This window comes from Ambystoma mexicanum, chromosome 4q (genome assembly GCF_040938575.1).
Source record: "Ambystoma mexicanum isolate Mex_15411 chromosome 4q, UKY_AmexF1_1, whole genome shotgun sequence".
In the NCBI taxonomy this organism is placed as follows: Eukaryota; Metazoa; Chordata; class Amphibia; order Caudata; family Ambystomatidae; genus Ambystoma; species Ambystoma mexicanum.
In genome coordinates this window covers 33,866,875-33,884,438 of record NC_090928.1, presented here as the reverse complement: position 1 = coordinate 33,884,438, position 17,564 = coordinate 33,866,875, and positions in this window count along the sequence as shown.

Sequence of the window (17,564 nt, the reverse complement as noted above, 5' to 3'; positions counted from 1 at the left end):
GGGTGGGAGACATTCAACCAATAGTAGTTGACAAAGGTGCTCTGATCTGCCAGATCCTGAGAAGTGTGAAACCGAGACACAGCCTTAGGTTGAACCTATGACACACCACAAAATCACATAGTCTGGTAGAACTCTCAAGTAAGGGGGATGACACAAGAGAGCCCCAACCTCCCCCAGCCTACGGGTAGACGTGATAGCGATCAGGAAAGCAGTCTTCAGTGTAAGGAGCTTGATATCAATTTCCGACAGGGGCTCAACGGGAGGTCCCTGAAGGAACTTCAAGACCAGAGGGAGATTCCAAGGAGGAAGGCCCTTATAAGTACAAGGATGGGAAGAAGAGAGACCCCAAAGAAACTTCCCCACTAAGACCTCCCCATCCTACAACACTTGTGTATAGGCGCGTTATAAATGCCATATTATATCAGGTGACCATCAGAGTCCCCCAAGAGGATTTGAATGGAGGTCCACTAGGAACGAAGCGTGGAGATTGCCAGGCCCTTGTCAAAACCCTCCTGGAGGAACTGGAGAATAGCGGGCAGACCGAAACGTAGGGGGGATCCCAGACTGCCCACACCAATCCCGAAAGTGGCCCCCGTGACCGTCATACGCCTTCAGAGTAGAACGTCTACAAGCATTAATGAAAGACTCAACCACAGGACCCGAAAAACCCAGGGAGACTAACCAAGACCGCCCATTAAATCTGTCTGACCCCAGACCTGCCTGCAGGGGATAAGGCCACCTCGGAATCAACCAAGGACCCCAGGACCGAAGCACCAACAGCGAGGGAAACAAGCTCCGACGGGGCCAGAACAGAACAATCAACAACACAGTCGCCCCGCGTTCCCTGATGCGCTGAACCAGCCGGGGAAGAAGGGGAAAGGAGGGAACGCACAAAGGAGACCTCAAGGCCACTCCACAGCGAGGGCAACCACCCCTCAATCCCATTCAGCCGGGAACCGGGAGCAGAAGAGAAGAACCTTCGCAGAGGTCGGAGATGCAAAGAGATCCAGTACCGGGAGCCTGAACCTGACACAGTGTTACATCTTCCACGTCCTCTACCTTACGAACTACTATGATTCCCACAGGCTCACGTTTCCACACTCCCACATTACGTAGCCCCCGATGCTTACCTCTGGGCGCGCAGACGAGGCGGCACCTTTGCACCCGTCATGTCAGGAGGGTCCATGGCAGGCTTGGTGTCTATCGCCCTTCTCTCCGGTGGCAATGTAATTGGAGGTTCCCATTTGGCCGCAATCACCGTTGCTCGTGTGGACCTGATCGTCACGTGAGGAGACCAAACGCAATCGATATCACGTGACGACCCCCACGCCTCAACGTTTCCCTGTTGAGCATCACGTGATTTTCTCCATTGGTTAAAATGCATTCAGAAACACCTAAATGTTGCTTCACAGCTGGTCTTTCTCTCGGAAATTGCGACGCTTCGTACTTACCAGGATTTTGGTCACTCGACAACGGTCGGCCTAACGGATTGCTTTCTCTACGCCCTGAACATGCCTTGAATATCATCGGAACTCTTGGTCACTTGACAACGGTCTGCCTAACGGATTGCTTTCTCTACGCCCTGAACTTGCCTTGAATACCATCGGAACTCTTGGTCACTCGACAACGGTCTGTCTAACGGATTGCTCTCTCTTAACCCTGAACTTGCCTTGATTAGCTCTGGAACCCTTGGTTACTTGACCACGGCCTGACTAACGGATTTCTCCACGATCCACGATTTTTGGAACCTGGGCCTATGGCCTCTCACTAGGCGTTTGCCTGGTCAAGCACTCCAAACTCCAGTGCTTACCATCACCATACCAGAGGTTGTGGGAAACCCATCTGAACCCATCTGAACCGGGGCTCAGGTCCAGTCACTCCTTCCTTTCTGGGTGGGCCTACAGTACACATAGGTAAGAACGTTTAGTTCCTATTTCTAAGATACCCTGTAATATTGCATTTCGCCCTGTACCTAATCCCTCCTTGCCTTACAGCGCTCAAAGGGTCCTTCCGGCAGTTCCTGACTCCAGACTTGACGAACCACCACACCTGTGGCCTCAAGGATTGCACAGGCAGTATTCATATAATTGCCTGTGTGGTACTTGGGGACGGAGGTATTCATATCTGCACGACCGGCAACTTTGTAACAGACTGTGAAGCCTTCCCGGTTCGTCCAGACTATGAATCCCTCCGCTGGGGACCCTGTGACCGCGTTAATGCAGGCCCTAGAGGCCCTTAGGACCGACATGGCCCCTGCCACGACCGCCATTCACCACCGCCTTGATGCCCTCCAGAGTACACGTTTTCCCTTGCCCGGTGATGATGACGAAACCGGTCCTGCCTCTCCAGCCCAGCCTGCCCCGATTTCAGCCCCCGTTCCCACTCCAGTGTTGCTCCCGGTGACTCCCCCTCTTGCTAAATCAGTGTAAATTACATTTCCTATGCAAACCTCAGGCTTTTCCCGACTCTGTCACTAAGGCCGCCTTCCTTCTGTCTCATTTGTCCGGGGTAGCTGCCACTTGTGCGAATCCCTTGTTGGAAAACGATCACCCTGCCTTATACGATTTCGATCTGCTGGTCGCAGAAATGGCAAAGGTATTCGATACCCATTACAAGGCCCAGGCACGGGACCTGGAATTACTTGATCTCGCACAGGGTAGGCAAACATTGATAGAATATATCACCCGTTTCAACCAATTGGCCGCAGAAACTTCCTGGCCAGAGGAAAAGAAAGCAATCGTTTTCTACCGAGGCTTGTCTAATGCCATGAAAGATGCTCTGTCGGTGGTTCCTGCTCTGCCTTCTGTTTTTTGGGATCTAGTTGATCTCACGCTACAGTTGGACGCCCGCAGATCCGAGCGGAAGGCAGAAGCGGCATTCACTAGTCACTCTTCCCCGGCACCTCCATCTACCAGTCCCGAACCCATGCAAATAGGCGGGATCCGCAGTCCAATAACACCGACTGAACGGGAACGTCGGAGGACTGATAACGCCTGCTTTTATTGCGGACTCGACGGGCACTACGTGAAAGAATGCCCTCGACGTCCCAGAAACAAGACTCCGTTTTTTCAGAAGGCTCACCCATGAGAGAGGGGGCACCAGCGAGCCCTTCATTGACCCCCACTGAACCCGCCTTTGGTCCAATCAGACCCATAGTAGTGCAGGCCTTATTAAAATCAACCAGGGAGATCACACACACTGTCTATCCTGTGATCGATTCAGGGGCCACTGGCTGCTTCATGGACATTGCTTTAGCCCATAGTCTTAACTTACCGCTAATCAAAAAGGAACATCCTGAGCCCGTACAAGCAGTTGATGGCACGTCCCTGACTTCTGGCCTGATCAAACATCAAACTGCCCCTCTTGAGGTGGTAATACAAGGCACACATAAAGAGACCCTGTCATTCGATCTCATAACTACACCGCATTTCGGTATCATTCTGGGTATTCCCTGGTTGAGGCAACATAACCCTTTGATCAATTGGGGAACAGGACACGTATCGTTTGAGTCAGAGTTATGTCAACATTTTTGCCTGATAGAATCAGATTCCCTTGTTTCTCCTGCCACGATTCTTGGCGCCATGGCCTCCTTCCGACTCACTGATGACACAGCAGAGGCTACCACGCTACATACCGTAGGGGCCATCTCGGTTAGCATCCCTGTTGAATACCAAGATTTCCACATGGTTTTCGATAAGGCGTCCGCGGAGGGTTTGCCTCCGCATAGGGCCTACGATTGTCCTATTGATCTAATTCCAGATGCCCCCATACCAAAGGGAAGGATTTACTCGTTGTCACCTTCCGAGGAACAAGCCCTGAAGGATTACATACAGCAGGCTCTGCGTTTAGGTCATATCCATCCCTCCTATTCCCCGGCTGCTAGCCCCATATTCTTTGTGCCAAAGAAGGAAGGCGATCTACGTCCGTGCGTGGACTATAGACGATTGAATGCCATCACCATCAAAAACAGGTATCCTATTCCACTCATTTGTACGCTGTTAGATAAGTTAACAAGCGCCTCTATCTTTATCAAGTTGGACCTGAGAGGGGCGTACAATCTGATCTGCATGCGGCGTGGGGACGAGTGGAAAACGGCCTTTTGTTCTCGACAGGGGTTGTTTGAGTACACCGTGATGCCCTTTGGGCTCTGTAACGCTCCTGCAACATTCCAACGCTTCATCAATGATGTATTATCTGACATCCTTGATGTATTCGTGGTGGTCTATTTAGATGATATCCTGATCTTCTCATCCTCTCTGGAAGACCATATCGGGCATGTAAGAGAAGTCCTCTCTCGCCTCAAAAGAAACGCCTTGTTCGCCAAACCCGAAAAGTGTTTGTTTCATTCTCAAGAAGTAGAGTTCCTGGGTTTTCACATTACACCCGGTAGGTTGTCCATGAATCAGACAAAAGTACGTGCAATCACAGAGTGGCCTACCCCCGTCAACCTCAAACAACTGCCATCGTTTCTCGGCTTTGCCAACTTTTACAGGCGATTCATTGCCGGTTTTTCTGCCATCGTTTCTCCCCTGACCGCCCTCACCAGTCCTCATGTCCCCTTCATCTGGACACCTGACCATCAAGGGGCATTCGAGGCACTCAAGTCCAGGTTTGTTTCTGCCCCTGTGCTACAACACCCTGACCCGGAAATCCCATTTGTTGTAGAGGCGGATGCCTCCTCTTTCGCGCTAGGTGCTATACTTTCTCAACCTTGTTCTGCTACTGGGCTCTTGCATCCTATAGCTTATCATTCACGGAAATTCTCGGCAGCCGAGTCCCATTATACCATAACAGAAAAGGAACTATTAGCCATTAAGGATGCACTTCAAACCTGGCGACACCATCTCATGGGGGCAAAGCATCAAAAGGTGGTGTACACAGATCATAAAAACCTGCAGGATCTAGCCTCTCTGAAATGTGTGAACAGCAGGCAGGTGCGTTGGCATTTATTCTTCGCCGCATTCGATTTTGTGGTGACGCATAGGCCAGCTCTCGCTCATGGTAAAGCGGATGCGCTTTCACGTTCTCCTGGTGGAGTATCGCTTTCCACATTCCCGGACACATTATTGGGAAGGGGCCATGTCATCTGCCTATGTACACCATCCCCAACCATGCTTACCACGATAAAAAATTGGGCCTGCCAACACCCGCATATACTCACTGAATGGGACATTACACTTCAGGGGGGACTGCCATTCATTCAAGGGAAATTATTCCTCCCCACTAGCGATGTACGCAATCAGGCACTTGCCTGGTCTTATGATGCTGCCATCAACGGACATCCAGGGCAACAACGTACCTTGAAGTTACTACGACATTGGTGTTGGTGGCCATCAATGAGAAGGGATGTAGCGAACTACGTAAACACCTGTGCGATCTGTGCCCAATGTAAATCACGCAGGGGGCGTCCTTTGGGTGTGCTCCAACCTTTACCGGTCGATCTTTTGCTTATAGCGGATGCAAACATCCTCGGTGACAGACTATGTTAAGACCGTTGTTTTAACAAAGACAGGCGGCGAGCCGTGAAAGCTGTGTACCTTTCGTATCTAAGGGGTACGGCATAACAAAGACTGACTTTAGAGTGGAAGACACTCATTTTTAAAGAAGGAAATCTAGTATCAGACCTTGACTAGAGGCTGCTGGAATACAAGCCACTGGGCGAACCAAATGGGGTTTGCAGAAATATTTGTTAAATGTTCATCCAATCCTGATGAAGACACACACTATCCGTCAAGTCGAAACTATTTACCAACTGGGAAGCTTTTTCGTAAAGAAGAACGATTTGTTAAGGCACCAATAGTCGATATATTTTTCTGGAATGAACCACAATTTTGTTATTTGCGTTTTTCTGAATTATTATGTTCATAATGAAAAGAAATGTACCAATGAAATAAATGACATTTCTTATGGCACTTTAATATATTTATATAAACTTTTAGATGTGCAAATAATTTGAATGAATGTCTTTGAATGTCTGAGTAGCAAAATGTTTTTTATAATGATCTAAATGTTTTCCTAATATTGTGTTTTATATAATTCTAAATAAAATGAAAATGATAATTTGATTCATGCATCCATTTGCCCTCTTTCTATAGTGTTTCCTTACCTCCTGGTACCATTTTCTGTATATTATTATATGTTCCCCCTAAACCATGGCACACAGTCTCTATGGACCTTATCACAGACTTACCCCGCAGACGGGGGTATGATACCATCTGGGTCATCGTTGATTCTTATACTAAAATGGCCCGTTTCATTCCCTGCGCTGGCGTGCCATCAGCCCCGACCTTGGCACGTTTGTTTTTTAGGTCTGTCTTTTGTCTTTTCGGCCTCCCACAAGTCATCATATCGGACCGTGGAGCACAATTCACGTCCTGTTTTTGGCGTTCTCTGACCAAACTCCTGGGTATTGATGCCCGCTTCTCCTCAGCCTATCACCCGGAAAGTGATGGACAGACGGAAAGGGTGAATCAGGCTCTAGAACAGTTTTTGCGCTGCCTGAGCCTTCAGTATCAAGACTCCTGGTTCGATCTGCTCCATCTCGCTGAATTTGCCTACAATAATGCATGGCACTCGGCCACCGGCTTTTCTCCTTTCTATTCCATGTATGGCCAACACCCACGCACCCTTCCACTTCCGGACTTTCCTTCTGCCACCCCTGCTGCTACTGCTTGTGCCCACGGTCTAACTGAGGTTCATGCCCAAACCCTGATCCATCTCCATGAGGCACAGACAGCTATGAAGAAGAAGGCGGACAGGAAGCGAGCGGTAGTGTCATGATGCATACCTCTAAGGAGCCAGTCGGGGCCCTTTGGACTCAGTCCTGGCGCCTTAGGCGCCAGGCTCATAGCGGACCCCAGTCCTGGCGCCTTAGGCGCCAGGCTCATAGAAGAGGATATGTGTTTAAGTGCTTGGGTGCACACTTACCTGATGCAGACCTTGCTGCTTCATCCAGGCCCTCTTGAGGCCTGAATGGGACTACTTAACCTGTAGGACTACTTCACCACCCGGGTGTGGTCGGGGAAGGATACATACCTGATTGGTGGAAGGATACATACCAGGAACTACTTCCAAGGCTATTTAAACCCCACCCGAACAGCCACACATGCTTCGCGTTGTTCTGCACCTAGCAGCTGGACGCTCACCGTGTCAGCTCCTGCATACTGACTTCAGCCACGCCTGCCAGCACCCTGGAACACCTGCAAGGGGAGAAAGGAAGAGAATAGGAGAAGAAAAGCCCTTACCTGCTAAATCTGCATCCCGGAGTCATTTCTCCAACGGCCCTGAAAAGGAAGACATCATTTTAAAGGCATTTCGTTTCGATCGCTGCAGCGCTGCATTTTACTCACCTTTGCATGGCGCTTCCATCTTCAGCAGCGATCATCCGGATTCAGCTACGCCCCGGCGCCTAGAGGAAAAAAGACAAGAACAAAGGTGAGAGGGAGAAAAGGAATAAGGAAAGCTCAGTTTCCTTTTAAGTCTTACCTGTTGGATTATTCCCACTGCATTTCGGGTCCTGCCGCTTCCTGGCATCTCCGGACCCCGGCCCCTATGGGGAAAAAAGACAAAGACATTGAATGAGCGAATGCAAAGACATTACCTGAGCGCTCATCCAGAACTGTTTCACTTCGGGTCGGCGCCATATCTCCGGCACTCCGAACCCCGGCCCCTAAGGGGAAAAAGACATAAGCATTAGCGCTTGCTGCAATTAGACAACGAACATTATTATTAAGCTTGAACTTTTGAACAGAACTTTTACAGTGCCTTACCTGAACAGTCAAGCTTACCTGAACTCCCATCAATCCTCAATCCAGTGAAGTAACTGGGTTTCAACGCGCCCCTGCATCAGAAGCAGGATGGAGAGCTCATCCTTCCAAACCCTAAGGTGAGGCTTCACAGGGAATCGTGGAGGAGGTATCGTGGAGGGTTGGAAGGGAGTGGGAGGCTTGAGCATTGTTCCACAGTTCGTAATACTCCCTTTTCACGCACAGGAGGGTATCCAACGAGCCAGGGAAGCCAGAATAGAGGGGCCCTTCCTGTCCATCTTCAGAGTTCTGCGCCTTCGACGCCGCGCCTCTGTGGGAACCAGGTGAGCGTTATAGAACGCGAAGCCTTACCACAATTTCCCACCTGGGCGCTATGGAGACTTCCGAGACAGATCAGCTGGCCCATCTTTTAGGGGAATTACGGGCAGAAGTGCACTCAGCCCGCCAGGAGACTAATGCTCTCAGAAGGGAACTAATCCTATCCAAGGAAAGAACTGATGATCTGGCCAAAAGGTTATTGCAGGGCCAGGCAGAGCACACTCCTTTACCTGTTTCCGGAGATATTTCTACAACAATGGGTTCGAATAACCCGGTACAAATCAATCTACCTGGACACATGCCTTTGGCCCCGCCGGAACGTTTTGCGGGGGATCCCAAGAAATATGCCGTTTTTATGAACCAATGCCGTTTACACTTTTTATGCAGGCCCGGGGCCTTCCCCAACGACCAGACCAAAGTAGCCTTTGTACTATCTTACCTCAGTGGCTGTGCTGCCGATTGGTCTATTCCATTGGTAAATCAGGATGATCCCATTCTCCGGGATTTCCAGGGCTTCCAGGCCAGCATGGAAAGATTGTTCGCTCGACACTCGCAGGGACAGGCCCTTGACAACGAACTGCTATCCTTACGACAAGGTAATCAGGATCTTTTGTCCTATATCGCCACCTTTAATAGACTAGTTGTGGAAACCGGATGGCCTGAAAATACAAGGATCACATTGTTTCATCGAGGCCTGCGCGGAGAGCCTAAAGATGTTATAGCTCAGATAGTAGAACCACCCCAGGCCTGCGCAGACTACATAGACTTAGTGGTTCAACTTGATCACAGACTTCAAAATAGAAAAGCAGATCGGCTCAAGTATGAAACCAGAGTACCTATCAAGACCTACGTTAACTCCAAGAGTATTGACGTTTCTGAACCTATGCACATTGGCAGTGTTAAAGGACCATTAACGCAGAAGGAACGAGAGAGAAGGCGACAAATGCAACTTTGTCTGTATTGCGGAACTTCCGGTCACTTTCTTCAAAGTTGTCCAGTTAAACCACCCAAGAAGGTGGTTGGAGCCACTGATAACGAGTTATTGACACCTGGTTCGGGAAACGACCTTGCCCGACAAGCGTAGGGGTCCGCTTGCCGAGCTTGAAAACAAACTCTTTGACCTCGCATTTTGTCATGCCAATGGTGCTTGTGAACCCAAAACAGCCTCAGCAGTTGCATGCTATAAAAGCATACATAGACAGTGGAGCTATTGGAAATTACATAGACCGTGAATTGGCTTCCAGGATTAAGCTTCCTCTCCGCCCGAAAGTAACCCAAGATGTAATTACTACAGTTGATGGAACCGAAATAGCCTCAGGGCCTGTAACACATTCCACAGTTGAAATCACTCTGGTGGGTCAGGACGGACATCGGGAAGCAATCGTGTTTGATGTGATCAAGGCCCCACAATTTCAAGTACTTCTTGGAATCCCTTGGTTAGAAACACATAATCCGAGAATAGACTGGCGAGCAAAGAAGATAACTTTTCCTGATTGTGAACCAACCTGTTACCCAAGGAATCCAGCTATGGGTCTAGCCTCTGTAACTTCCACCCCTGTACAGCTACCATCTGAATACCAAGAATTCCAAGACGTTTTTCAGAAAGAGCAGGCTAACACCTTACCTCCCCATCGATCTTACGATTGCCAAATCGACTTGGTACCCAATGCACAACTACCTTGTAGTAGGATTTATGCTCTTACTGAACCTGAGAACCTGCATTTGCGCCAGTATTTGGATCAATACCTGGCCAATGGTTTCATTCGCCCATCAAAGTCACCAGTCTCTTCCGCTTTGTTCTTCGTACCTAAAAAGGAAGGAGACCTTAGGGCCTGTATTGACTACCGCGCCCTAAATCAGATAACGATTAAGAATCGTTACCCTTTGCCCCTGATACCTGAGCTTATTGACCAAGTAAAAGATGCTCGTGTGTACTCCAAGCTAGATCTCCGAGGAGCTTACCACCTGGTACGTATAAAAGAGGGCGACGAGTGGAAGACTGCAATCCGCTCCAAATTTGGGCTCTTTGAATATCAAGTAATGCCCTTCGGTTTGTGCAACGCACCTGCCGCCTTTCAGTACTTCATGAATGATGTTCTTCGGGAACTTATCGATGTTTGTGTCATCGTTTATATTGACGACATCCTGGTGTATTCCTCCTCAGAATCTGATCACAGAAACCATGTTAGGGCAGTTCTTGAGAAATTGCGCCAGCACAAATTATTTGCCAAGCTCGAAAAATGCGTTTTTCATACCACAGAAGTGGAGTTTCTCGGATTCATCCTGACACCTCAAGGAATCCGAATGGACTCGTGGAAAGTGGACGCCATTCTCAAATGGCCATCTCCTAGCTCTGTGAAGGGAGTGCAAAGCATGCTTGGCTTTGGCAATTTCTATCGAAGGTTCATCCCGGAATTTTCTCGAACTGTTCAACCCATCACAGCTCTCCTAAAGAAAAATAAACGCTTTGAATGGACTCTTGAGGCTGAACAAGCCTTTCATGACCTGAAAACCAAATTCACCTCTGCACCTGTATTGAAGCACCCGCGCCCAGATCTCCCTTACATCGTGGAAACCGATGCATCCAGTTCGGCCATGGGAGCTGTCCTGTCGCAAAGAGACCCAGAAACTAACCAACTACACCCTGTAGCCTTTTGGTCCAGAAAATTCTCTCCACCTGAACTCAATTACGCAATTACCGACAAAGAACTACTGGCTATTAAATCAGCTTTCAAGGCTTGGCGTCACTATCTTCTCGGTGCAAGACACACCATCACCGTAATTACGGACCACAGAAATTTGCAGTATTTAAAGACGGCCAAAGCTCAATCTTCGCGACAACTCCGATGGGCTTTATTCTTTGCGGAATTTGATTTTGTAATTACCTATCGCCCTGGCTGCAAGAATGGTAAGGCAGATGCCTTATCCCGGATAGGCGTGGAAGAACCCAATTCGAGTTTAGAACCTGTGCCAATCATACCGAACAAAGAATTCTGGGCTTGACTTCATTGCAAACCATTGAGGACATCCAAGCTCAAGTAAAACAGCTTTTTGACTCTTCTGCCTTACTGGAATGGAGTCAAAAGGGTCCTCACTACACCGTTAAGGATGATTTACCCTACTTCCAAGAGCGGTTATTTCTGCCAAGTAAAGAATTGCAGGAACTTGTCATTACCCGTCATCATGAAGCATTAATGGAAGGACACCCCGGTATCGCGAAAACAGAAGAAAAGATCAAACGCCACTTCTGGTGGCCTTCTTGGAGAAAAGACATAAAGTCATTTGTGTTGTCTTGCGGAATCTGTGCCCAAAATAAGAGTCAAAAGAAAAGGCCAGCCGGCCTACTTCAACCTTTGGACATTCCACCAGCACCTTGGCACACCTTGTCAATGGACTTTATAACTGACCTGCCTCCTTGTGGTGGTTACAACACGATTCTCGTAATAGTGGATCTATTCTCCAAAATGGCCCATTTTATCCCTTTAAAAGGATTGCCGTCAGCTTCCACCTTGGCCAAGGAATTTATGGAAAATATAGTGTGGTTACATGGTTTCCCTTCCATATTAGTCTCAGACCGTGGAAGTCAATTTATCTCCCACTTTTGGAAGAAATGTTGCCAACTAGCACAAATAGACGTGCGGTTATCCACCAGCCACCACCCCCAGACCGACGGACAAACCGAGAGAACCAATCAGACTCTCGAGCAATATCTGCGGTGCATGTTACACCAATCCGAGTTGAATTGGAAGGACATCCTTTGGATTGCAGAATATGCATACAACAATTCAGTGCATTCTGGAACCGGACAGACTCCTTTTTTATACCCTGTATGGTCACCATCCTCGGACCTCTGACCTAGATCCACCTCTGACCCTGGAGATGCCTGCAGTAAATCACCTACATTCCACAATAACCCAAGCCTTCAAAGAAGCTACAACCCACTTACAGCAAGCCAAGAAAAAGTATAAAGAAAACGCTGATTTGCACCGAAGTAAAACTCCTCCTTACCAAGTAGGAGATCAGGTATGGCTAGCAACTAAACATCTACCCCTCAAGGGTCAGCGAACTTTTAATCCAGATTCATTGGGCCTTACCCCATCAAAGCTATTATCAACCCAGTGGCCTTTAAACTCGATTTACCATCCAACATGCGGATTCATCCCGTTTTTCACGCATCCCTTCTAAAACCAGTACAACCTGGAACCAGACTGTCTGAGCCCCCAGGCCCTGTCCAAATTGATGGAGAATTAGAATTCGAAGTGAAAGACATTTTAGATTCCAAGATAGTTAAGTCGAAACTCTTCTATCTTGTTGATTGGAAAGGATATGGACCTCAGGAAAGATCTTGGGAACCCAGTAACTATGTTCACGCACCACGATTAATTCAAAGATTCCATCGAAGATTCCCGCACAAACCAAAACCCCCGGAGGAAAAGACCTTGGGAGGGGCCTTGAGGGGGGGGTACTGTCATGATGCATACCTCTAAGGAGCCAGTCGGGGCCCTTTGGACTCAGTCCTGGCGCCTTAGGCGCCAGGCTCATAGCGGACCCCAGTCCTGGCGCCTTAGGCGCCAGGCTCATAGAAGAGGATATGTGTTTAAGTGCTTGGGTGCACACTTACCTGATGCAGACCTTGCTGCTTCATCCAGGCCCTCTTGAGGCCTGAATGGGACTACTTAACCTGTAGGACTACTTCACCACCCGGGTGTGGTCGGGGAAGGATACATACCTGATTGGTGGAAGGATACATACCAGGAACTACTTCCAAGGCTATTTAAACCCCACCCGAACAGCCACACATGCTTCGCGTTGTTCTGCACCTAGCAGCTGGACGCTCACCGTGTCAGCTCCTGCATCCTGACTTCAGCCACGCCTGCCAGCACCCTGGAACACCTGCAAGGGGAGAAAGGAAGAGAATAGGAGAAGAAAAGCCCTTACCTGCTAAATCTGCATCCCGGAGTCATTTCTCCAACGGCCCTGAAAAGGAAGACATCATTTTAAAGGCATTTCGTTTCAATCGCTGCAGCGCTGCATTTTACTCACCTTTGCAAGGCGCTTCCATCTTCAGCAGCGATCTTCCGGATTCAGCTACGCCCCGGCGCCTAGAGGAAAAAAGGAATAAGGAAAGCTCAGTTTCCTTTTAAGTCTTACCTGTTGGATTATTCCCACTGCATTTCGGGTCCTGCCGCTTCCTGGCATCTCCGGACCCCGGCCCCTATGGGGAAAAAAGACAAAGACATTGAATGAGCGAATGCAAAGACATTACCTGAGCGCTCATCCAGAACTGTTTCACTTCGGGTCGGCGCCATATCTCCGGCACTCCGAACCCCGGCCCCTAAGGGGAAAAAGACATAAGCATTAGCGCTTGCTGCAATTAGACAACGAACATTATTATTAAGCTTGAACTTTTGAACAGAACTTTTACAGCGCCTTACCTGAACAGTCAACCTTACCTGAACTCCCATCAATCCTCAATCCAGTGAAGTAACTGGGTTTCAACGCGCCCCTGCATCAGAAGCAGGATGGAGAGCTCATCCTTCCAAACCCTAAGATGAGGCTTCACGGGGAATCGTGGAGGAGGTATCGTGGAGGGTTGGAAGGGAGTGGGAGGCTTGAGCATTGTTCCACAGTTGGTAATACTCCCTTTTCACGCACAGGAGGGTATCCAACGAGCCAGGGAAGCCAGAATAGAGGGGCCCTTCCTGTCCATCTTCAGAGTTCTGCGCCTTCGACGCCGCGCCTCCGTGGGAACCAGGTGAGCGTTACAGGTAGCACCTGTGTATCATGTAGGGGACCGTGTTTGGTTGTCAACTCACCATTTACACATCCTGGGCTGTTCCAAACTGCCCCGCTTTGTTGGCCCCTACAGAATTACTAAAGTCCTGAACCCTGTAGCTTTGCGCCTTTCTATTCCATCTGCTTGGCGTATACACCCGGTTTTTCATACTTCCCTCCTCAAACCATACCTTGCCCCTACCCGTGTCCATACTCCACGTGCTCCTGTTTCGGTCTCCACACCCGATGTCTTTGAGGTCAGTGCCATTTTGGGTTCCCGTCTACACAGAGGTCGGCTCCAATACCTCTTGGACTGGTTGGGCTATGGTCCGGAGGAGAGCTCTTGGGTTCCCTCTCGGGACGTCCAGGCCCCGCTTCTTGTTGCGCGCTTCCATAAGGACCATCCCTCCTGCCCACGAGGTCGTGGGCCTTTGAGGGGGGACTCTGTTACATCTTCCACGTCCTCCACCTTACGAACTACTATGATTCCCACAGGCTCACGTTTCCACACTCCCACATTACGTAGCCCCCAAAGCTTTCCTCTGGGCGCGCAGATGAGGCGGCACCTTTGCACCCGTCATGTCAGGGGGGTCCATGGCAGGCTTGGTGTCTATCGCCCTTCTCTCCGGTGGCAATGTAATTGGAGGTTCCCATTTGGTCGCAATCACTGTTGCTCGTGTGGACCTGATCGTCGCGTGAGGAGACCAAACGCAATCGGTATCACGTGACGACCCCCACGCCTCAACGTTTCCCTGTTGAGCATCACGTGATTTTCTCCATTGGTTAAAATGCATTCAGAAACACCGAAATGTTGCTTCACAGCTGGTCTTTCTCTCGGACATTGCAACGCTTCGTACTTACCAGGATTTTGGTCATTCGACAACGGTCTGCCTAACGGATTGCTTTCTCTACGCCCTGAACTTGCCTTGAATATCATCGGAACTCTTGATCACTCGACAATGGTCTGCCTAACGGATTGCTTTCTCTACGCCCTGAACTTGCCTTGAATACCATCGGAACTCTTGGTCACTCGACAACGGTCTGTCTAACGGATTGCTCTCTAATAACCCTGAACTTGCCTTGATTAGCTCTGGAACTCTTGGTTACTCGACCTCGGCCTGACTAACGGATTTCTCCACGAACCACGATTTTTGGAACCTGGGCCTATGGCCTCTCACTAGGCGTTCGCCTGGTCAAGCACTCCAAACTCTAGTGCTTACCATCATACCAAAGGTTGTGGGAAACCCATCTGAACCTGGGCTCAGGTCCAGTCACTCTCCTTCCTTTCTGGGTGGGCCTACAGTACACATAGATAAGAACGTTTAGTTTCTATTTCTAAGATACCCTGTAATATTGCATTTCGCCCTGTACTTAATCCCTCCTTGCCTTGCAGCGCTCAAAGGGTCCCTCCGGCAGTTCCTGACTCCAGACTTGACGAACTACCACACCTGTGGCCTCAAGGATTGCACAGGCAGTATTCATATAATTGCCTGTGTGGTACTTGGGGACAGAGGTATTCATATCTGCACGACCGGCAACTTTGTAACACACAGATCCCTGCAAACACTCTCTCCGACAGAACCAGCGGCTGAGCAGATCCGCTCGAGCATTGTCCACCCCCAACATGAGAGGCCACCAGGGACAACAGGTGCGACTCCCCCCAGGAACCTATCTGAGCCATCAGAGCATTCAAGGAGTGGCCGGACCCGCTCCCCCTAGCGGTTGACATAAGGCAATGCTGTGGTAATGTCCATCTGGACCAACACCGGCCGGCCTTCCAGAAACACCCTGCAGTACAACAGGGCCCGGAGGTTGGCACAAAGCTCTCTGCAATTGAACAAGCGACGAATCTCCTCCGGAGCCCACAAACCCTGAGCCGAGAGGATGCCCAAGGTGGCACTCCAACCCCTTCCGCTGGTATCTGTAGTAAGAGTGGTCAAAGGGGGCAGGACCAGGGAAAACCCTGACCAGAGATTCGGAGCCCGCAACCACCATAGTAAATCGCCCATCAGAGCATGCAACACTGGGATTAAGGCTTTGTAAGCCTGAGAAGCTGCAAGCTAGCGGGCGGTTAGATAAGGGACCAGAGGACTCAGATGAAGACGAGCCCAAGGGACCAAGAAGACACAAGAGGCCATGTGCCCCTGAAGCATCAGCAACAGGCAAACCGTGACACTCCGCCACCTGAGAACCCTGCCGAGAACAGACAGCAGGCGCTGGACCCTCTCCTGGGACAGAAAAACCCTGCCCATCCTGGTGCAATTCTGAGCCCAGATGAAATCCAAATCCTGAGAGGGCTCCAGGTGAGACTTCTGCCAGTTAACCAGAAACCCCAGTCCCGTAATGCTTGGCAAACTAGTTGGATATGTGCCAGGACCGTCTGCCGGAGGGCCTCCTGACCAACCAGTCGTCCAGGGACGGAAACATCTGAATGCCCCCCAGGTGAAGATGCGCCACCAGGGGAGCCACCAGCTTGGTGAACACCATGGGAGCTGAGCGCAACCCAAACGGGAGCAATCCGAACTGAGAATGCAGAGACCCCACTGCAAAACGGAAGAACTTCCTCTGGCAGGAGCGGAGAGACACGTAATACCTCCCCATCCAGGTGGCCATCAGAGTCTCCCAAGAGGATTTTAATGGAGGCCCACTGAGAGCGGAGCGTAGAGATTGCCATTGAACCTGGAGAATGGGTCCTTTAAGATGAGGCAACAGTATCTGAGATGGATGGGGATGCAGATCTTACTCAAACATCAATAATCAGACCGTTGGCAAAAGTCAAAGCTGTTTTAATAACAAGTCTTTAAAACAGGGAGTACAACAAACATCAACAGATGCGGCACAGTCGTATCTCTCCACATTTCATAAAAAACATTGCATTTATACTAAATATTCATCATGAGTGATGTCAGGATACATTGCAAAATAAGAAAACCTACTAGGGGTTGTGGTTGGTGAACGGGGAACATTTATATATACTTTCTAAGGGATACAGGGACGTGATTGGATCTCTAAGGTCAGGTGGGCAACTAAGCCTATCCCAAGTGCAAGTCATCTTCCATGTCATACTAATCTACAATGTACTATTGGCTTCTCAAACTATAGGGCGCCTTAATACGTGGCCCTCTATAATTGGTTGGCATGCTTGTACCCTTCTGGAAGATTCCACTCGCTAGCAGCAGGCAACTGGGACTCCAGGTGCTGGAGGTTTGGCCTGGTCATGCCTCCCCACCCAATTAGTCCAACATCCATGATCACTCCTGCGGTCTGCCATTCAATTAATATCTTTCAACTCGGCCTTGTGGAGGCTCACTGCGCCTGAGAATAAAAGGGAGTGAAGCATGGTCTTATCTTCTGGTCTCAGTGTAGCTCGCCCCAAAGTTTATTCTCATCCGACCATGTGACTGGAGACCACGTTTTCGAGCTCTTTGTTGTATTTTAATACCATTAAATGAAGAAATCGTGGCACCCTCAATGGTTTTCATTACACTTCAAACAGGAGCTGAGCTTGCTTCTCATGTTTTTGTTTCTTCTCAAGTACATAACCAGGCTCTCGGCGGCCTGATTCTTAACACTGGGCCAGACAAGCCTTTCCTGAATCTTCCTTCGCTGTCAGCTATTATTCTACTGCAACGCACTTCTAGCCCTTTTTATTCACGGGGTCCAAGTTTGCTAAAGTGCGTAGTGGAACATCCAGATTCTATACAT